At 42.5% G+C, this 23,665-nt stretch overlaps 1 protein-coding gene across 2 annotated transcripts in view; it reads left to right on the forward strand.

Annotated features, from left to right (window-relative positions):
- Positions 1-1,831: 1,831 nt before the first annotated feature.
- Positions 1,832-23,665, forward strand: part of LOC107385727 (sodium-coupled neutral amino acid transporter 3) — a 57,528-nt gene continuing 35,694 nt past the window's right edge. Inside the window, exon 1 of one of the 2 annotated variants that reach the window (XM_015959803.3) lies at positions 1,832-2,268. The gene's annotated coding sequence lies outside the window, so the exon portion shown is untranslated. The remainder of the gene's footprint in view (positions 2,269-23,665) is intronic. The other variant, XM_015959804.3, reaches the window with a different exon arrangement.

The following is a 23,665-nucleotide window of genomic DNA, read 5'->3' on the forward strand; positions in this document are numbered from 1 at the left end:
CAGAGAAACCCAATGACGTTTTTTTTAAACTCTCCATGAAACAAATGCACATTTTCTTTGATGTTTTGATTCAACATCCCAAAAACAGAAAGGAGGAAAGGAAAATGTAGTTGGCCATGATCTGAAGCTCACGCATCACGCTGCTGACGGTTAGCTTGGGAAAAGAATGTTTACAGTTCCCTTTTGTTATTAGGGGTGAAAATGTAGAATGGAGCAGTGGAAGATGAGAGATGTCACGTTTTGTTTCCATTAGAGGATAAAGAGTCCTTAAACAAACTTCATATTTCTTCCAACCTGCTGCTCGGCACACACCGGGTACACACTAGGTAATTACTGGGTACACACCGGGTACACACTAGGTACACACTGGGTAATCACTACACACTGGGTAATCACTGGGTACACACCAGGTACACACTGGGTACACACTGGGTACACAGTGGATACACATTGGGTACACATTAGATACACACACACACAGGATACTCACATGGGTACACTCTAGATACACACTGGTGTTCTCTGCATCTTAATGTTCATATTCAAATCCTGAATTGAATTAAAACAGCAGTACACACCGCCTCAGTGTGATTGAAAACATGGCAAACCTGTTCTGTAACACGTGTGTACCAAAATAGTTTGTGATAACTGTTAAACGTGAGCTGAAGCCTGCAGGAATGACCCGATTAAAAGGAATCTCACACCTGATGTGCATGGGTCAATTATTCAAAGTGTTAGTTTGTCAAACTGGAGCTATTATGTAGAAGAAGAGGAAACATGTTCCAGAACTAAAATGTGCAAATACTCTAAAAATTAAAGCTACGGGTTGAACATTAATTCCAAATTTGATTCATAAATTAATCTTAAATCTGTATTAATGTCCAAATATCCTCCAACTTATTTGTTTTTTCATCTCTGACTCCAAATTGGGACTTTTAATGAAAATCAGTTTGATGTGTTTTGCATAAAACCTCTTCAATGATGCATTTACAACTGCATACTGATTCAGTCTTTAAAGCCTTGTCTTCTCTGAGCTGCATTGATTTAACACCTCGATTCAAACTTCTCAGAGGTTCTCAACACGCCCTGTTTCTATGGTTACCATGGGCTTATGCAATCTTGGCTGCTCCTTGGAGAACCACACATGTATCATTATTTCAACTGACAGGTTGGCCACGCAAGGTGAAACCCACCTTGTTTAAAAGGAGAAAACAGAGCTGTAACTCATAATAAAACCAGTCAGAATCAAGAATTCAATACGAAAGCACGTGCCTCCATGCACCTTATAGCTCTGAACTATGGAGCATCTGTTGAGCTCCGCTGTGACCTGTGGGATGCAGATTTCTCAGAATCTTCTCTCTGAGCTCTGAGGGTAGCTGCCCCCCCCCCACCCCCCCCACCCCCGCTGGGTTGCGTTCAGAGCAGATGCTCTGTTCAGGTCATGTCCAAAAGGTTAAATGCCTTTCGGTTTCAAAACGGTAACAAAAGAACTCGATTGCTGACATGCAGGTTCTGGTTTGGTTGTAGCGGGTCTGCATGGATGAAACCTGGTCTAATGAGGCCAAAGGTGCGTGCGTCCTCTTCAGTGACCATGAGCTGGAGGACAGAGGAAACAGCATGATCCCCGGAGCTGCGTGACATCACAACGCGCATGCCGCCGATGACCTAGAAATGGAGCGTGCGTCGTCGGTCTCGCGTAAGCAGCGACGGAAGGCTCGTGGCTGCCGAGTGTTGCTGATTGCGTGTCAAATCTGTAGTTAAACCGCTGTTAATAAACCGCGCTCCTATCTTTTCCTTCCAGTAAAGTAAAGGGAACATATTTAAATCCATCACGCGCGGTGTCCTCGTGCCAAGTCACAAATGCGCCCAAAAAAACGCTCAAGTTGTTTGCAATCCTACAAATAAAAAAGGTGTTCTTTTCTTCTTAACGGAACAAGCAGTTCCAAAATGATTACGAATGCGCGCGCACTGGCCTCTCTCTCACACACGCACACACACATAATCAGAGCCGCCGACTGAGTGCGTGCGTGCGGTAGGCGGACCCCGAACGCTCTTCACATCCCACTTCTGAGGAGATTACTTGGACAATTTACTGGGAAACACATGCCAGACCGGCAGCGGGCAGGGAAGGCGCTTGGACCGGGACACAAGAGGCAAGACAACACGCCGAGGGGTCGAGACCGAGCCGAACCGAACCGAGCCAAGCAGCGAGAAGAGGCGAGAGCTGTGTGGAGATATTTGGAGTTCGAGGGCACTGTCACTTCCCTGGTAAGGCTGAGAGACGCGCTAACCTTCGTGTGGGAGCCGCTCACTGATGCTCATTAATTTTAGAAACAGGAGAAGAGATGCTGTTCTTCGTTCTAACAAGCTCATTTATGTTTAATCCTGAGACCCAGAAGAGATATTTACCTGAGGAACAGAGTGTCTTTAATCTATGGAGTCAGTTAAAAATCCCCAGTTATGTAAAACAGCTGGGAATTTTGCAAACCCACATCGGGAATGCCACTCAGGATCAAGAAGCAGACAGTTGGGATCAGGTAGATGATGGGACTAAGACTGATGCTGAGAGGCTCCAGGTGCCTCTGCTGCTCTGAGCCACCTGGACAGATTCTAGGAGCAATGCTGATGCGTGTGCCTTTAACGTGTTCAGAGTTAGAACAGATTTTTGCTCCTGTCAGGTCAGAAGTAGCATAATCCCGACATTCTCTCCTCCTTTAGTGAATTCTCTCCTGTGCTCGTCCCAGAATCAAGTCAGTGTGAACAGACTCATAGCCTCAGGTGGACGAAAGGATAAAAACGACATTTTGTTGGAGTTTCTTTAACAGGAAAATACTTTGTCAAATTCTTTCCTTCCAGCCTCTAAAACAACAGAAACACTGATGACTCCGTAGAGTCGGAGTTGCTCTACGTTCTTGTTTGATGTGATCAAAGCTTCTGGTTCAGATGCTGCAGCAGGTCTGGTGGACCTCTGTGGGACTGAGAACAAACCCTGGAGGGAATTCTCAGTCTGTGGTTTTCTGTGAGGAGAAACGGGTTTTCTGGGGTGTTGTCACTCCTAATGAACAACGAGGGTGGACAGGAGCCGCCGTCTGGCCCTGGGATTTAAAAATAGTCTTCATTTTGGTGAAAAGTTCTTTCTTTACTCCTCTGAGCTCACCACTGAGATACAGTTATTTGTGTTTTTTCATGGTCACACTCAAATCTTCCCAGATAAACGGACAGATGAGATACACAGAACCCAGGTCATGTTTAATCAGCTGATAAATTTGGTATTTTAGCCTGTTTAAGGAACATCTTATAACTTTATGTGACATACATGTTTTTAAGGCCGATCTGCTTGCCGCAGCTGTAGAAAACCTCATGAAAGCACTTTTATGAAACTTGTGTGATATCTGACGACATTCCGAGGGAAAAATCAGCTGAAAGTCTGTTAGAACAACGAGCCTGGGACAGGGATTAGAACCTGGACAGTGAGATATGCAGGAATGAGGAGCAGATGAACCAGTTTTCTGTTTGATTACAGTTTTATTTAATCTCATATCCATGAATTATCTAAGTGTGAGGCTTCTTTTGAGCAGATGCTCTAATTCTTATTGGGGAACATATCTGGAGGATTATTTTGCCCAGATTTTTTACCTTTTTAAGAGGCCCCCCTGTAGGATGTGTGTTGGGGTTTTCGGAGGTCAGCAGGGCAAAGTGAAGAAAATCCAAACCACTTTCATTTTTACACAGCACATTTGTTTTGTTCTGAGAGGAATTTGATGCTTAAGTCCCACATTGATCTGCTTACATCGGGCGCCTGCTGTACTCAGGAGTTTTCTGATTGGGATTTGGACCGCCGGGTGCTGCGGCATGTGACGGAGTCAGCAGTACAATCACCACCGCGGTGGCCACACACACTACGTGAGTTGTACTTTCAGCTGAATGAATGCTTTGCACCCCCCCCCATCCTCATGTGATGAGGAGGAAGCAGGAGAGAAACGGATCGCAGAATCCGGCAGAAAAGTGTGGTACTTTGTTTTAGGACAACAGAGGTGGCATTGAGGAGCATGGTGGGGATGAGAAAGGACTCTCTGGGCGGAAGTGCTTCCCGTTCAATTGTTCTGTCACATTCAGCGTGGGTGATTCAGCGTGTGTGTTGTGTTGGTTTTGTCCTCAGCTGGGGGATTTTTTTTGTATCTTATTCTACTTTTCAAAGTAAAAGCTATCAGCCTAATAGATAAAAACACATTTTTTGCCATCTGGGAATTCTTGCTGAGGCGTCTGCACCTTTGCTTCACGTCATCGTCGTCCTGTTTTAGTGCACAGAGGTCAAACAGTGGGTGGACGTGGAGGGGACTTATGTTTGAATAAGCTGAATGTCTGATTGGTCAGCTTTCTAAGTGCAAGTACACCCGATAAGCCACCGGTGCACCTTTGGTTAGTCGGTACAAGTTGTTAAATAAATAAATGATTCTGGCATGTAGGATGAATCTGATCAGATCTGCGTTCTAAAACGTAATAAAGATAAACCAGTTTTGAATTTACGCAAAGTTTGGATTCAGAACAATGATTTTCTTTTTTTGAGGTGTGTATCACTCGTTTTGTCAATACATTTGCGGTGGTCTCTGAAGGAATGAACGCCTTGCTGGCATAAATCAGGGCACCAGAAAGCCCACAACCCCCTGGCCTAGCAAGACCAGTGTGCGACATCAGAGCTGTGGTTCATTTAGACATCTTGCCTCGGATTGGATAAAAGGTGCGATATCAGCATGCGCAATACGCTTGCTGATATTGTGAAGAACAGAAAAAAATGTAATGATTGGTCAGCTCACATGTTTGCTACACATTATGCATTTGGTCAATCAAATGGAAGCCTGAAGTTTTTGACAAATCAAATAGAGCTCTTCACCCATTTGGCCAATCAGGTGGTTCTGGGTTAGGTTATATGTTAGATGCTGATTCAGCTTTTCCCGAGATCCATAGATCGCCTTTTCTTGTTAATTTTCTTTTTCTCTTTCCTCACATCTTTTGATCACAATTTTTGCTTTTCCCATTTTTTATATATTTTTAGTCATTTTATAATTTGTTTTAAAGTATTTGTTCTTGAGTTAAGTAATTGTTTATTTATTGAAAGTCATGTCGTCATCACAATGTGAATCACTGTTATCGCGCATTGCAGGTTTTCCTAATATTGTGCAGCCCTACGCAGGCACATGGATGTTTTATCTCCACAAATAACCAGGAGGAGCTTCAGCTACTGTTGAAAAATACGTTTATGCTGATTCTGGAGGCTAAAACCACAACAGCCTTCCCTGTCATGACTCAGTATTGGTAATCCCAATTCAAAAAGTGACGCAGACCAGTCAGGATTTTCGAATCCTGGAGTTTCAGTTTAATTACTGTCAGAAGCTAACGCAGGAGATTGGTGTAGGAGACTGTTTTCATGGTCAGCCTGCATGAAAACTCATAGTGACCAATGATAATCAGAAATAATCATTAAACAATGGTTTTTCAGTCAGCTACACCTTTAATAGTTGTGTGATGTTGTGGACAAGTGGGGCCGCTGTGGTCTGGGAGAGACAGAAGTTCTGCTGTGTAATATGAAGGGGAGTTCAGAGTTCATGATAAAAATAAACCCAATTAAGGCGCTGGCTGGTGGCTGAATGCCTTAATCCTCATCATTTTTGACTTAAATAGAAGTAGGGATGTGTATTGGTGAAATTCTGGCAATATGATACGTATCACGATACAGGGGAGACGATACGATATATAGCCGATACATTTAGTCAGACAATATAAGTGATTAATTAGACTGATTTTACTGTAGGGAAATTCATCAAGTCCAAACTGATCCGTAACATGTTCAACATGAGTTATCTGAAGAGGGATTTACATGTCCATGGTGGAAACAAAACCCATTTTACACTGCTGCCAACTAGTGGTCGGAGTTTGAATTGCACCAAAAGAAAGGAAAATACACAAATGTTTGCATGTAAATTCGTCCAAAAAATCAATACACAGCTTTTGAATATCGATATAATATTGCAGGAAAAATTATCACGATATATTGCCACATCGTTATTGTCTTACATCCCTAAATAGAAGTAAGCCAACGACACAACAAACGAGAGCTGCGATGGAAATTAAACGAAACCTGTGCAGTCCTGGTCGTGGAAGGAAATACACCTGCACCAGTGGTTTCATCACCTGTTGGGTTTGTCCTCAAGTTCCACAGAAGTCCATTAATCACCTGTCCATTCAGATCAGATGTTTTGGAGCAGAGAAACATCTCAAACATGCAGGATAGTGTGGACCTCAAATGCAACAGAAACATTGTGTAGTGTTTCTTAATGTTGGTAGCCATTAGAACACGTTGTTTAAACTAAAACAGTACTGTTTATTCCTGTGCCATGTTTTAAATGTCAGGGATTTTTATATTTTCTCTCCACCTAAAGGTAACATTTGCTTAACAAACTTGTCTCAGTGTCGCCCATTATTACCTGTTTTGTCCTTTTTAAAAGGGAAACCCATAATGTTTCTTCTACACAAGATGCATCTTGTGTCGCTTGAAGAGGATGTAATGATTCAATAGTTACATCTTACGTAAGAAACCATCAAAGGTGAGATTCCGTAGAAAATATGAAATCAATTTGATCCTTGAATATTACTTTAAACAGAAGATCGGAACTTTTCATGGCAGGGATTAGGTAACACTTCGTAATAACCCAGAGTCAAAAGAGAGAGAGAGAGACAAGTTTTAAAGTTTCAGAAGATTTATTTCTAAACAATTTAAAATAAGGCTAACTCTAAACACTCTGTGTGATGAATGGATGTAGGTGTGAATGAGGCAAGATGAATGGTGCATGGAATGTTGTTATCAGAACTCTCTATTCGGAGAAGCATTAGTTCTGTGTGGGAGCGAATGGTTTGCTCTAAACTACAGTCGGAGTTTCAAAACTACATTCAGACGCTATCTTGCCGCGCTGCATACCCTTGATGGAGACCTCCGTTGCAGATCCAGAATGCCAGGTCCTCAGACCCCCCTTTGGTACCGGAGCGGGTGAAACAGCGTACAGTACGACAGACTAGTCTTGGGATTGCCTCCAGGTAAGCGACAGTTGTTTGACAGCGTCAGCGGGACCCTGAAGGGTCAGTGAGTTCAGCTTTTACTCTGAAGGAGCGTTGCGTCAGGTGTAGCTTGCAACGGGTTTTACAATCCAGCTTGTTGTTAGGTTCTTTGTGGTTAAAAAGTTACGAGTGGCTGGCTCGAAACTCTAGAACGTTTGAACTGAGTTAAGGGTGACGTGGGAATTACTTTTATAATTCAGATGTTTTGATTTATGGTCGAATCAGAATTTGACAACAAAAATAAACACCGCACAGACCACGCCACACGCCAGAAAGGAAAGCTCTGATCGGAGAGGCAAAAGGAATGCGTCATGTGATTTTAACATTACTTCTGATAGGAGTGTCTAGTGCTTCTGTACCAAGTTAATTCTTCTACAAAACTACTGATTACAGTATTATAATTCAAGTAATTAACATTGTCAGACTGATTGAACCTTAGGCTCACATTATTATTGGGACTAACAGACGTTATTTAATTATTTATTAAAAAGAAGAGTAGAATTCTTCATCTTCTTTTGAGCTGTAGGGGGAGGCAAATAGCTAGTTAAAACAGTTTAGATGCAGAGGCATCAAAGGCCTTGAGCAATATCTCAAGGAGATTTGTTCTTCACGAGGAGAGGGGAAAATGACCTTTAGGTGGAAAACAGTCCCTTCATGACGCTACATACCCCCCTTTTCAAGGGCACGGTGGTCTGATCAGAGACCACCTGGCGTTGAACAACTAGAGTCCTGAGGGACCCTGTCAAGAGATCAATGTATGATATCCCAGGCAGAGTGTAATTTCCTTTGAAAGCACACAATTCAGCAGTCAGCAGATCATTAATATGTCCACGTGGAGGGAATAATTTGAAGCAGGAGCAATAGCACTTTGTATATCCACGGGTAGAGAATAATTCCAAAGCAGAGATTTGATCTTTGTAATTGCACTTAGCGTAATCCAAAGTAGCAGGAAAACGTGCAGCAACAGGTCAGATCCCAGCGAGCGAAGTATCCCAGCAGCCAAAACCGGAATCCACAGACGTCCAGGACCAACGAGCAGGAACACCAGGCTGTAGAATCCGCTGACGACTCATAGGCCAACTCCAGGAATCGAGGATCATCGGCGAAACTCAGCAGAGGAGAGAAAGCACAACACAGGGCACTTCAATATAGACACAACAAGATGGCGTCCGATGTAAATCAATAAAGAAAAAGAAAGCTGGCTCTGTGTGTACCTGGATGTACTATGTGAAGCAAATTATGTGAACAGAGTTCAAGTGAAGAAATGAATGCAGTACACTACGTGTACTGGAAAAAGTGGTGCAAAAAGAATAAAGTAACAAAACCCTATACTATATGTATGGGAGAAATAGACACTAAGTAAAGATGTAATCAAAATGAAGGGCAAAATGGTTGTAGCCCATTACTGGTAAATTAACAAAGTTAATCATAAAGTTGTCAAAACTTAATCAACTGTAAATAACAATAGAAAAGTAGATATCTGAGTGTCAAAGAGCACTAAAAATGTAAATCAGTGAAGTTAGTAATCAACCTATATGTGAATGTACCCACAAGGAATTAAGATTAGTGAAAATAAAAACAAATGTGGATAACAGAAATATGTGGAATAAACCATTTTACTGTTAACTTACTGATTACCTGACTTCAGGAACCCACAGCATGACCATCTCAAATCACCCAAGTCTGCACGTCATGTATAAACAGGAAAGACAACCATGCACACACACAAACATAGACAAACGTGTGTAACTCGAAATAGAGAACTATGGAACCGACGAGTCTGGGCAATAGAAATCACTCCACTTCCGAAGTCCTAACTGAAGGCGCAGGAGGTGCAAGTGGAGGAACAGGACCAGCCGGCACAGGCGGAGGCACCTGGGCAGCCGGTGCTTCACGAACAACTGGTGCGAGGGCCCGAGATAGGCGGCCCCCGACACTGCGGACCGAGTCCTCTAGAGAGGTAAACCGTGCGGAGAAGTGACGGAACAGGAAAAATGACAAACCCAACGACAGGCAGAGGTTTAGGCATGGAGTGAATAACATGACAGAATCAGCGGAGGACCAGGAGTAAGACACTGAATCATTATAAGGATCACCAGAACAGTCCTGTGCACAGCCGTAAGTCCTCTCTGTTTGTTTTGCTGAGCCAAACTGCACAGCTGAAAGGTTGCGTGTGCAAACTTATTTTATCAGATGACGTTGCTTTCGTGAGGTTGTGGACAGCTGCTTGGTCTGTCTTCCCGTTTAAATATAGTTTAAATCAGGTCATACCCAGGGAAAAGGCACAATCTGACCTTTAAAGAAACAAAAAACAAAAAGAAGTTAGAAACTAAAGAGTTTTTGTGAAAGGGACTTTGATGTTTTTTTTTTTATCAAAATACCAAAGAGAAGAGAAAGATTTGAAGTTAGGAAAAAGGACATTAGGGGGTTACAGGACATCAGGACAGGGCAGGAATGAAGCACTATATCAGTAATCCTGTCATGATTAAAATGCAGTTTAAAAGAATAAAAGCAGAAAAATCTGGTTTTTAGAACAGACACAAGTTGGGCAGATCCTATAAACAATTATAAATATTATTCAATTCAGTTCAAGTTTATTTATATAGCGTCAAATCACAACAAGAGTCGTCTCAAGGCACTTCACATAATAAACATTCCAATTCAGGTCAGTTCATTAAGCCAATCAGAAAAAAAGTTTCCTATATAAGGAACCCAGCAAATCGCATCAAGTCACTGACTAGTGTCAGACTTTACAGCAATCCTCATACTAAGCAAGCATGCAGCGACAGTGGAGAGGAAAACTCCCTTTTAACAGGAAGAAACCTCCAGAGAATCCTGGCTCAGTATAAGCAGCCATCCTCCACGACTCACTGGGGATCGAGAAGACAGAACAGACACACACACACACACACACACACACACACACACACACACACACACACACACACACACACACACACACACACACACACACACACACACACACACACACACACACACACACACACACACACACACACACACACACACACACACACACGCACACGCACACGCACACACACAACATATATACAGAGTTGCGTTCTGTGGTTACATTGTGAGTTCTTAGTAAATATTCTATCTGGTGAGAGATAAACTTTATTGTATTTATCCTAGTGGATCTATAATTAAACGGGTAAACTAGTAGTAGCAGATTCAATGTCAAAGAAAGTAAAATGTTATCAGGAGAGGGAGAATGATTAAATGGTTAGCAACAGAGTTCAAGCCGATGGCCCCCTCAATGAGGCCACCACAGCTCAGCAGAACATCATTGTAGCATCTTCTGGGGGGAAAAACACTTAGAGAAAAAATAAAGTTAACAGCTGAAATAGCAGATGGTAGAAGAAAGTAGTCGAGTGTGGAAAACGGTCAGTATGTCCTCCAGCAGTTTAAGCCTATAGCAGCATAACTACAGAGATAACTCTGGATAACGTAGCCTTTTAGATGGAGGCATGTTGGAGGCAGGGCAAGGGAGAGCAGTCTTTGCCGACTGTACACTCCACCTCCCTCTACTCCCCCACTTGTCCAGATCTGGGCTAACATCAGATTTTAACCATAGGCCCTATCAAATAAAAATGTTTTAAGCCTATTCTTAAAAGTAGACAAGGTGTCTGCCTCACGGACTAAAGCTGGGAGCTGGCTCCACAGCAGAGGAGCCTGATAGCTAAAAGATCTACCTCCCATCCTATTTTTAGATATTCAGGGAACCACCAGTAAACCTGCAGTCTGAGAGCGACGTGCTCGGTTAGGAATATATGGAACAATCAGATCACTAATGTTTGATGGAGATTGATTATTCTCATCTCCAAAGATGAGAACTTTACTATTGTCTTGATTTAAAAGCAGAAAGTTTAGAGTCATCCAATTTTTACAATAAATATTCATAAAAATGAAAATGAATGCATTTGAACATCATCTTTAATAAACAGAAAATTATATGTGTTATTTTCACCTGTTAAATTGTTCCAAACTAGAAAACAAATGTTTATATGAACTCACAAATAAGCTTCTAAGTCTAAAAAGGGTCCTTTTATTAACAGTATTTAGTACATTATTAAGCATTAATAAACAATTTAGTAAAGTATTAAAAACTGCTTATCCACATTATGTAATGCATCACTAACCCCCCCAGCCCTGTTGTCCTAACCTCAAAGACACTTAATAGTTAATGATGGTAATGTTAATAATGGAACCCGTTGTTTATTAATGCTTAAGAAGGTGTTACAAAGCTTTCATATAATTAAATTATCAATACAAAACTATAATTATGAGCCCAAACTTGCTTACAGCATAAATTACAGCTGGAAACAAACACACACACACACACACACACACACACACACACACACACACACACACACACACACACACACACACACACACACACACACACACACACACACACACACACACACACACACACACACACACACACACACACAGTTTCTGTTACATCAGTCGGCTGACATGAACTAGTACATCCTATTTCATTTCATCTGCATCAGTCAAATATTCTCTATTGACTTCCATTTATTTCTGTTCAAACAATCTCATTGTTTTAAAAAGACAGAAAGGATTACCCACGTTTCCTTTTCAGAGCTGACAAGCTGTGTTAATCTCAGAGCGAGAACTCTGGCATACGCTTCTGCTGCTGTCACGATCTCGCAGGACAAATCTGATTCAGCTCGCAGGAACATCGTTATTTTCCAGGCAGGAAATCATTTCTCTGTTTCTAGCACAGAGAAATCAAAACACATCCTAGTGTTTTCAGACAGAGCTGAGATCAGCTTCACACTGAGCTAACACTTCGCTCTACATCCCAGGAAGCTGTTGGCACGGAGACGTCTGCACAGAAACGCGTTAACTTGAAGCAGCTCTTCACAGCAGCAGTCACATCTTCATCCTAAGATTTTTTAATTTCTTTAATTTTTCACCACAGTTATGTCAACAAATGACTAACTCGGGTATCTAATATGCATTTAAATACATTTTAGATGGCTGGAAAAGAAGACGAGGGCTTTATTTGAATGCGTCTCTTGCAGCATTGCAAATGCACTCAGAGAAAAACATAATGCTGCTAAATGAAAGATTGCTTTGCAACAAACAACACATTTACCATTCTGTTGTATTTATTTAATTTTTGTTTGTTTATTCTTTTTATCTGTGCTTATGCAGCAGTTTCTGTGTAGGATTTGACCGTCACATGTTGGCGGTAAGGTTAGATTTCTTAGAACATATCAGTCATTACCAGTGTCAGCATCTTCTGCACCATCTGTCTTTTTTCTGTAGGCTATTTCCATTTGTGTCCCAAAAACACCCCCAAACCAAAAGTTTAACAAATCACTGGGAAATATCTCACATCCCCAAATATTGTTGGTTGTGAAAACACACTTGTATTAGCACCCAAATCTGTGCTACATCTAACACTTAATCCCCATAATGCACCACGGCTCTTCAAACAAATTCACCTCAAGTGTGAGCTCAACTTTCAATTTTAGTCAATAAAGCCCATTTCTGAAACACTGTTTAATCTTTTCACCTGTATTTTAAAACAGAAATGAATAAAAGTACCCACGACTCATTGCAATACTTGTTTACTGGGATCTGGGAAAGCAGCTTGTGTGAGTTTACCTGCAGCCCAAATCAGCTGGTGGAAACTGTAGGTGATGACGTCGGCCACCTCCCGCCCAGGCTAGGTCGGCTATAGGATCACATTCACTTTATGGAGAACAGGTCTGCTTTAGGGTTGTTTGATGACAGAAAATGTGATGCCTATCTTGAAAGTGGCACCAGTTAGCAAACACAGCCTAGACGTGTTTACCTGTATTTTGTTTTTTAACTTTTGCAGAGTAGAAGGAACACATTTCTTATCTGTGGTGTCCCTCTGGCTGTTTGTACAAAAACACTGCCCTGCATTGTTTTAAAGCTCAGCAAGCACTCTTCTGTTTTGCTGCCCTCGTCTGTGAGGTGTCAGAGTTAACTTAGAGCCAGAGTGACAGGAAGTGTCTAGTGTTTCTAAAAATAGATCTATTTTTCAGTGAGTCATCGAGCTGGTGTTCCAACCGGGCAATTCACGAGACACTAAGGACAATTCAGGCATTCTCATGGCTTAATGTTTCCAAACTTGAGCTGAAACTTTTGGTGTGGATATCAGTCACACCAGCCAGGTGCGGGTACCGAACAGCAGGCTCACCCGTCATCTGAGTTACATCTGATTTGGTTTGATAAGTTTCTCACTTTTGCAAATGAATGACTCACAAATCTAAATAACAAATCATCTACTTTTGTACCAACCAACCAACCAACCAACCAACCAGTCTGTCAATCAATCAATCAATCAATCATCAATCAATCAATCAATCAATCAATCAATCAATCAATCAATCAATCAATCAATCAATCAATCAATCAATCAATCAGCCAAATGACTGATTGGCTTGATTGACCTGATTAATTAATAAATTGGGCCAATCAATCAATCAATCAATCAATCAATCAATCAATCAATCAATCAATCAATCAATCAATCAATCAGCCAGCCAACCAACCAGTCACTAAGGAGAATGGCTTTTCACTAACCCCAACGTAAATATCCAACATGGCTGTCTTTTGATAACTGCAGTTATAAACAACATTTTTGCACTTCTGTCACGGTTTCTCTCAGCAAACAGAATTCATCACTGAACAAACTGCTACCCTGAATGCTTCATCAAAATGAACAGTCGTTGGTCTTATTCTTGATCTGAATAAATGACAAGTCCTACAGGTTTTCCTTCTAACTGGAACATACTGGTTGTGGTTTCTCCCAATAAAGGCAACTGGAGTATTACTGTGACCAACACAACCAGAAGACATTTGTTAATGCGTTTTTCCCCCCCCAAAGAAGCTCTGAAGATTAATCATCAGTTTGCTAGACCTCATATAGAATTGAGTTGCATGTTCACATCAAATCACTTCTGGCCTTAAAGGTACAACCAGTAAGAATTTTACAGTGAAATAATCACAGAACAGACTAATGTTTCAATCATGTCGGAAGGAAGACACTGAAACAGATTTCCTTGTCAGCCGGCCCGGTGGTTTCCAGTTTTCCCCATTTTACAATGGTCAAAGATGGACAGTCATTGTTTATGATCTGTTATGCCTCCATACTTCCTGGTTCTAGAGTCAGTCATATTTGGGAGTTACCAAGTCTGCACTAGCTAACGCTGCAGTGCCGGCATTTGTAAATCAACACCGTCTGGAAAAACGCAGCTGTGTTTTGTAATCCTAAGCCAGCAACAGGAGTGACTCATTAATGATTTCTTGTACCCCTAAGAAGCAACAACATCATTTTGTTTTTCTATGATGTTGGTGAAGAAGGCTAGAAGGTAACGTTGATCTAACAATGCTAACAATGATATAAAATGTCTAATGGCTCTAAAATGAACTTAAACTACATTTTTCATCTACCAAAACATCAATATTACAGTGAAATGCATTTATCTACTTACCAACTTACTGTGTATGACTCGTCTTCTAGAATCTTCTGGTACTGATCCCGGACTGGCAACAGTTGCTCAGATCAGTCATTTGTTAGGACTGCAGTACCCACATCTGACCACAGGATGTCATTCATACTTCATGCACCTTTAAAAAGTCCAGAAGGAGTATCAGGCTTAGTACTTTCATGAAAACCCCGCCATAGTTAATCCTGCCTATGTCTACTGCCCTCTGGTGGAGGTTTGTGATTATTGACATTGTTTTATTTATTACTATCATGAGTACACAATGAAATAAGTATTATTAACCTGGACTTTTCAGATTTTTCTAATTATCAATTAAAGTTTTCAGTGAACAAACATGAGAAACTGTGTGATTAAATGCACTGCCATGCTGAGCCCGCTTCCTTCATGGCATCATAGATTCAGACGTGTGCATCTCATAGAAGCCTACATATAAATCGTGGCGACAAGGAGCATCTTAGTGGCTGACAAACAAATCTCCCAGTCAGAGGTTAATCTGTTATTCTCCCTGCTGCCTAGCAGAGAGAGATGGTGAGTGAGGCTGGGAGGGAAACAGCAGACAGACTCTTAGCACTAATCACAGACCTGAAGACAGCTAAAGGACCATTTTCCTCCCACACGCTGTGCACATTTATTTTAATGGGTAAGAGTTAAATGCAGCTGCAGTGTGTCATTTAAAGCTGCTTTCTGATCCTAAACTGTAATATGCATTTTCACATTTGAATAAAAATTCTTTAATTTGTAATACAATAAAATTTTTAGAAAATTTCTGAGTTAAAATAAAGACTTTAAAGCTAAATTAAGCATATTTATTATTTTTCCACTTACTGGTCAATCCAAAAGTAGAAACCAGAACAGGAAAAACGCGCGCACGCGCGTGTGTGTGTGTGTGTGTGTGGTGCTTTGTCGCTGTGTATCTGTAGTGGACTGGAGACCTATCCAGGGTGTTGCTCGCCTCTTTCCTAATGAGCTACTCAAGACCCCTTTGAAGAATAAACAGTTTTGATGAGAGAATGTGTGATTTTTGCTGCATATAGATACGAATCATCACATTTTTCCACACAATAATTATTAAAGGGATACTTTGCAACTTTTAATCATTTTCTTGAGCCAGTATGTGCAAAAATTACCCTTTACAGGGTTAATGAAAGGCCACCTACAGCCCACTGTGGCCACAATGTTCCACTTGCAACTTAAGCCGTGCAGGCTGCTCTGTTGTGACTTATAAAAATTCAGCTGACATACCTGGCGCTGCAGTCTGCTTCCAGCACGTTTCCTGCATGTTTTAGATGAACGCAGCTGATTTGTTTAATTTAATGATGAATCACACCTGTAGACATGAATGAAGCCTGGGAGACATAGGGAGCCAAAGTCTCCTCCCTTTCCGGTCGGCTCATGGATCCGCGGAAGAAAGAAAAAATAAAAGCAAGTCAACGGGGCTAAAAGAGCTATTTTCTAATCCGCTTTGCCCTACGCCCTGGATCACATATATGTTGTACTGCAATTTAAATGAAAACTAATGATGGGTATTTCGACCATGCCTGTCATGTACTTTGAGGTTTATCAGCTTGTAAAAGTTTGTAAATAGCATGACTACAAATTAGACATCAGCACGTCACATTTATGACGTCACCACAGAATCTCTTCTCCCCTAGGATAGCGGCTACTTCCCACATGGCCAGATTTATGATGTTTTTTTTTCTTCCTGAAGGAAGGAATTTAAGTTAGCTAAACTTACAGCCATTTTCCCTCTGTTTTCTCCGTGTCTGGTTAGATGACGCCACTTTCGTGATGCGCTTTTGTAGTACTGGACTTTTTTTCCCACACAAAACCTAAAATAACGTTTCTCCCTGTCTGAAAATAAGCGAGTTCTTGGTATCAAAATGTGTTTTAAAAATTCCAAGTCTCATTTTTTTAAAACATTGTGTAGAATCTTTACTAAAACCGTACTTAAGCTAAGCAAAAAAAAAAGTACTTACGCCAAGTAGGTCTGTGACCTATAAAACATGGAGAACGCACAGCTTCATGCAATCTCCACTTTATAAATCACAAACTACCTAGAAAGTTTCTCAGGTGTTTCTGGATCACATCCCGCCCTCAACATGCCCACTTTCTGCCATTAATGGTCAATGCAAAGTGCCTTGTGGATCTCATGCATGTACATAAGCCAGCTCGTTGCAGCATTTCACCATTAACGATGGCGACTGCAGATCAAGGAAGCGCAAATTCACTGAAGCAGAAATTGAGGTACTTGTGGGTGAGGTGGAAAAGTGAAAGGAAGTGCTTTTGCAAAACAATTAAGAGAAAATCCACAGAGTGGCACAGCGTTGCTAAAACCGTCAATGCTGAGATCTTCAGAGATCTGTGGTGTATATAAAAAGAATGATCCATTCAGGATTTGATCCCCAGATTCCCAGGTGAGAGTCACGCGTGCTAACCAGTCAGCCTAACAGACATCTCCGTTGCCCAAGTAGCCAAGGCGCATGATCAATCGGGTCACAGTGACCGGACACTCACACTGTCACTGCCGGTAAAACGGAGATTTCACCGATATCTCACCTCTAACCTCTAGCGATTAAACCGTCCCCTCACCCCCATACCCTGTATGTCAGTCTAAATTTTCCATTTAGCGTGTTTGAGAGGAACGATGAAACGCGAAGCAAAGCTTTGCATGCGCAAGCTGGCTAAGGTGAGGATGGGGGTGAGGGGAAGGTTAAATAGCAAGAGGGTAAAGGTCACAATTCGGTCAAATCTCCGTTTTACCACGGGCGTCGGAAACCGACGCTCTGGCACAGTGCGTCATTTTTCGACGCTTAGGTTGTGAGAATGTGTTACTGAAGGTGCTCTCTATGTCCAAAATGTGCGTAAAGCTGGGCGGACACTGTGCGACTTTTTCACTCGTAGCACTCAGCTTCAGCTCAAACTGTACGACTTCCTCGCAGGGCAGATCTCACGAGTCGCGTGCTCTCACTGTACCACCCAGTTCTCGGATGCGACCTGAGTGCTCACACTGTATGTCTGGTAGCAACACGTCGGACCTAAAAATATGCTAAAAATAGCAGTTTTTACACGTCAGACTTTTTTGTTTTGCCTGTTGTCCTTCGGGAGTGCTGCAGGAGGACACACAGGGATTTATGGGGGTTGGATGAGGAAAACGAAATAAAGAAAGTAAATCTGTGTTTTGTGATCAGTTTAATTTGACATGAACACGACAAACACGCTTTCTTGACAATCCTTGTCACTGTGTAAAAAAATGTTTAGAAAGAAAAACGAATAACGTGTTATTAGGGAAATAGCAGGCAAGCGGTGTTGATTCATGACTGCGCATGCGCCTTGAGCGGTTCTGGTACTTTTTGGGTTGCAGCCGCTCGCTGCGCCGCTTCAACCCTCACGAGGAACGAGCAAAATATCAAACACTCCAGAAGTCCGTGCAAGCTCACGATTGCTGATCGGTAGCTGGTCACGTGGTGTTAATCGCCTCTCGTAACCCCCTGTACACTACACGACGCTCAGCGCAAAACCCGCCCCGATCTTGTGGATTCTCGCTCGAGTGGAAAATCGGCTCAAAAAAGTGAAAAAGTCGCACAGTGTACGCCCGGCTTAAGCCAGGTCATTAGTCAACTTAAAGTTGCGCACATTTTTCCATTACGTTTTTTTTAGAAATCCCAAAGTTTGAGTGGAAAGCTGCTTAAACAGTTTTCCGACCCCATTTTGTGTGTAAGCAAGCTTTATAAACGAGGCCCATCATATGTCAAATCCATGGCACATAAGCAGAATTAGAAAAAAAGGCGTTTTTAGCCCCACTGACTTGCTTTCATTTTTTCGTTTTTCCATCTGTACTCATGGTCCCTGAGTTGATGGGCGTGACTTAGGCTCCCTATACCAGCAGTTAGATGAAGGTGTTAAAATGGCGAACACACAGCGAGGATATAAGTTTTGCATTCAGTTCAACAATTGGACACCAGGAGGTGCTAAATAAATCCAAATCAACCATGCTCGTCAACAAAAACATTTATTTCTGCATGTTTTATTAATTTAACAACAGTAGAGCTCTTCCTTACAATAGCAGCCATGTTTGTGTATGTGTGTGCATGTGAGTGTGTGTTGCATTGCGTGTGTTATCTGGACTGTTTATTCTGGTGTGAAGAACCGGAACGCGGAGCAGATGGTTGCTGGATGCTCTCTGTGAATGGTGACTGCTTATTTAAAGCAGCTGCTGCATTCAGCCACACATGCAGCAGAAAGGGCAGCTTTGGGTGTGACATGATGCAGGGACACACCGAGGATTTTCACCCCTCTGCAGCTATTTTTATGCAGGAGCTTATGAAGACAAGTTGGTTTTGATGCTGATTTCCTGCTTCGGTTAAATGGGTCTTAATCTGATCCACTCTGTCCCTCATCTGAACCTTTACAATAAAAAAAAAAACCCTGATGGAGAGAAAGGACTGAGAAATTGTGATATTTGAGTTATTTGATTGTTCTTATTATTTATTTTGTTCTTCCGGCTCTTGGAGAGTACAGACGCTTTTTTCTCCTTTGCCTCCCTCCTCATCCCAAAGCTCTATGTCCTGTCTTGTGTGCATGGCGCTTTCTGCATTTTTTCTGTAAACTGGAAATTATTAAAAAGGGATCTGGTCACATCTCTCAACGCGATTGACAAAATTTTTTCAACAATGAGAACAGGAGAAGGGGCTCCCGGATGCCCCTCTGGGACAGAGCCAGCTGGGCATATCATGGACTCCTGGAAACTGATATGCCTCTCTCAACTGTCTGTAGAGGATTCTGAAGATGTCTGGATATTCGTCGTTTTGGTGTCAGGATTCCTGCTGTTTGGCCTGAGCGGTTACCTGGCTTACCGGAAAATTAACGAGCTTTCGAGGAATTTTGGCTCAATCCCGAAACTCAGAGATGGAATGCATCGTGCTGTGAACGCACAAACTCATATAATTGTCGAGATGAGTCGTAAGCTTGGAACTTTGGCCGAGATTCAGGCTCTGGCACAGAAGGTTCAATTAAGGAGCACTGGGATTGATTAATTACACCATCATTGGATCTAAAGGGATTGTAGACCAACAGAACTCTAAGGCAGAGAGGAAATTAACTCTGTCTATCCCCAAAACAATCCTTATCTGAATCTGGTGCCCTTGCAGCCGGTGAGGCTGAAGTAAAAACTCCCCCCTCAGAAGAAATGTGGAATGCTGCCGTCGCCATGGCAACTCTTTCTCCCTATCCCAGCCTGGGTGGGGCTGTGACCGGTGAAGGCTGTGGAACCGTATCTAGGAGTCATTACGCCCTCTAACCCATTAATCTCCCTCCCCGTCCAAATGGAGGTGATAAGCGCTGCCCCATGCGGCTGCACGCACCGAAGTGAGGAGAGTCCCAACCCTACTTCCCCACCTAGAGGACACTTATGTTGTGTAATATCTGAAATGTGTGTGCATATCTGTCGGAGGTGTTTTTTTGCATAGCAGAGCTGCCCTCTCTGTTGAGGGTAGCTCTGAAGTGCCTTTTCTCCCTCCCCCCGGCTCTATCCTCATATAAACCCTCTTGATCTATTAAGGTAGCGTGACTCGGGTTGCGAATGACCACAGTCACCAATTCTTGTCATGTATGTATGTATCTATGTCTGATCTCAGAACTGTGTGTACTGAAACTCTAATTTCCCTCTGGGATTAATAAATTATTTTTGAATTGAATTGAATTATTTGATTGTTCTTATTATTTAGTACCGTGGACAAATTTTTGTATTTTTAATGCCATGTAGAAAATTTTATTTTAGTTTCTTTTTCAGGGTGTGAAAAAACAAAACAAAATCAAGTCATCTTCGACACACTGAGAGGCTGAGACTCAATTAATAGAGCTTTTACAATCAGAGGCCTGTCAGAAAATCATCAAGTAGTGAGAGAAGGGGGGTATTAGTGATTACATAAGCTGCCCCCTCCACATACACACGCACACACTAAGCCATCATAATTACTAGATGAAACTATGAATGAATGACACAGACAGATCCATGGCACGGTACGATGTGGGAATGAATCAGTGTTTAATTATTCAGGTATGAGTTTAGGAATAGGACTGAGAGCAGCTGGCTGGCTCCGTTTTCCCTCCTCGTGTGGTGACGTCTCTGCAGAGCTGCTTACGTCAGGGCTGCAGAAACCAGGGACGAGTTGGCTCTCTCTGTGCTGGCAAACGGACGAAATGCTTTGGAACACTACCTAAACACAGTCTCTGGTGTGAAAAGACTCATTCACCCTCATCAGGAGCATGGACATTTCTCCCAAATTACTGAAATCTAGTTGGGAATTCTGGGAGAGCAAGCTGCGTCACAATCAGAGAAGCCACACTTTCCCTACTCAGGCTAACATGTTAGCATGACTTTGTGTCTACAATCATGTGCCCACACACACACACACATTCACGCATGTACACACAGCCTTTGTCAGAACTCGTGTTATGTGTTCGTTTTATTTCTTTTGTTAAACATCTTTTGCTTCTTGTGGATCAAATTTGCTCCAATTTTACCCAAAAATGGTACTTTGATCCATGAAAAATTGACTATATTTAAAAAATAATTTTAGTGTCAATTTAAAAGTGTGGAAATAACAAAATAAATTAAAACTAAGTGTTGAGAGGAGAGTAAAGTTTAATCGTTTTTTTGGTTTCAGCTAATTTCAAACCATAAAAAAGATGTTCCTTGATGATTGATTCAGAATGTCTTTAACTGAATCCTTCTCATAATTTCACATTTGCGTCCCACGACTCCAGAGAAACAGGACACATGTCCTTCCCTCCTGGTGAACACGATAAAAGACAGCGCAGGCCACTCATGTCTTCTGTTCCAAAGCTCCGGTGCTCCGAGCCATTGAGGAGGACCCCGTTGTAGCCGGACGGCCCATCGTGTGTTGTCCTTCAATGGCGACTCCAGCCTCTTGGTGATTTGTAGACCGTCTGAGTGGCAGTGCAGTTCTGTGCGGTGATTTGTCCCACGAGGCTGGCCCTGCCTCCTCCATTGCTGCCATCAGCAACTCTGCTACAACTCCGCCTGAATGTGGAAGTGGCATTTGCTGAATTCAAGGTGGCATCTTTTCAATTAGGGAGTGAAATACCTTTTCAGCCTCTCGAGTGGCCCGGCGAACTGCAGCCAAGAGGGGCCCTGGCTGTATAATGATGCCTGGCACAATAGTACCACTGTTCCCCCAACCCGTTCCCAGGAAACCACACAACATGTGCCATTGTGTCCAGTGCTTTGCTGCCTGGCCACGTTACCCAGCTTTACCCTGACAAACCCAGAGGCCCGTCGGTGTGCTGGAGCTCACAATAGTGTGGCTGGTTTGGTTGAGGGGGGACAGCTAGGTGAGGACCAGAAGGCTTTCCACCTCATTCTGTGTTTGATTTGATGAATATGCGTCTCTTGAATGAGCTTAAAAGAGTGGGCTAAAAAGCGGAAGAGGTCATGACGAAACGAGGACAGCTGAGGTGTTGCTGTAGAGTGAACCCCCGAGCTGCGCTCAACCTCCTCCATAAAACAGAAAAGAGAAGAGAAAAGTGACAAGCAGATAAATGGAGGCACAAAGACGGCTAGAACTGGTGTGTAGCTGGTCCTGGCTGGTTCTTCTCTCAATGCTGGAGGGGTGTTTACCCATCTGTGTGTTCTCCCCCTTTTACAGATCCCAACATGGTCACTATTCTAGCTGCTGTTTATGCACTGGAGCAAAGAAAGATCATGTAGGGCCAGCCAGATAGTGATGGGAGGGATTTAGTCAACAACATCTAGGAGATCCATGTCAAAGGGGCCCTTCTGGGCCCCCCTGAAGCCAGATGGTCAGCTAATGCAAAACAACAGGAGACCCAGGAAGCGAAGGCCCAGTGTGACACAGCGAACTAAAAACTCACGAAGACCTGTCACTTTATCTGTCAATTATTCACGAGGTTTGCCAAAAAACATCCATTCACCAGTAACTCTGGATTTCAGTGGGAGGTTACTGTTTAGCATCTAACGTTTAGTCACAAAGTCACACTAATCTAAATGTGTTTTTACCATGAAAATATAGATATGGGTCAACCGAGAAAGGATGAGATACCTGAAAAATGTAAAATGACAGCAAAAGCTTCTGCTAAACGATATGGGTGGCATGACTTAATTTTTTTAAAGTCGACAGTCAAGTAATGAAAATCGAGTCGACTTCGACTAGTCGTTGGAGACATCTTACACCTGAAAGGAGGGGGGGGGGGGGGGGGTCGGGGGTCGGTAGGTTCGCTGGAGTTTTTGAAAATCAAAATTGCTCCCACATTGTCAAAGTTAAACACATTTCTTTTAACAACGGTATTTTCTGCTTCAGCCCTCTCCCCCCTCCCCCTGCGCAGCGGCCACAAACTCACTGATGCACCTGCAGCCTCTCTGAGTTCCTGCTGCTCTAAACATTAAAATAATTATTTCATTTTCTGTTCCTCACTTCTGATTACCTTCAATGGTGTCTGTTTGTTGCAACCAGCAGGTACAAAAACTAACTTGTTTTTATTTGACTATTTTTCTGTCCTGCCTGTTTATTATCTTCCAGCATCTCCTCTCAGTCCTAAAAAAAACTGCTACCTGGGTTCATATATATTCACCTTATGAGTTACGTTTGAACTGCAGTTCTAAAAGATCTACCGACCGCAGAAACAGCAGAGTGCGTGCTGCTCGCCGGCCGCAGTGCGTCACCGGAGGACAAAACAGATGATGCGCCCCGCTCCACAGCAGCGGGGTGCATCAGGCAAAAATAAAAGACATAAAACATAAAAGGAAATGAGCCGACATGAACGATCGCGTTACATTTGTTTTTGAGGTGGCGACACCTGATTTGAAAATGTTACTGTGGCCGTGCTCAGGACGCAGATGTCTGGAGCGCGTCAACAATCAGAGCTTTGCATGCGCAAGCTGGTTAAGGTTAGGATGGGGGTGAGGGGAAGGTTAAATTGCAAGAGGGAAAAGGTCACAATTTGGTTAAATGTCAATTTTACGGCGGGTGTCA

This window comes from Nothobranchius furzeri, chromosome 3 (assembly GCF_043380555.1).
Source record: "Nothobranchius furzeri strain GRZ-AD chromosome 3, NfurGRZ-RIMD1, whole genome shotgun sequence".
Lineage (NCBI taxonomy): Eukaryota > Metazoa > Chordata > Actinopteri > Cyprinodontiformes > Nothobranchiidae > Nothobranchius > Nothobranchius furzeri.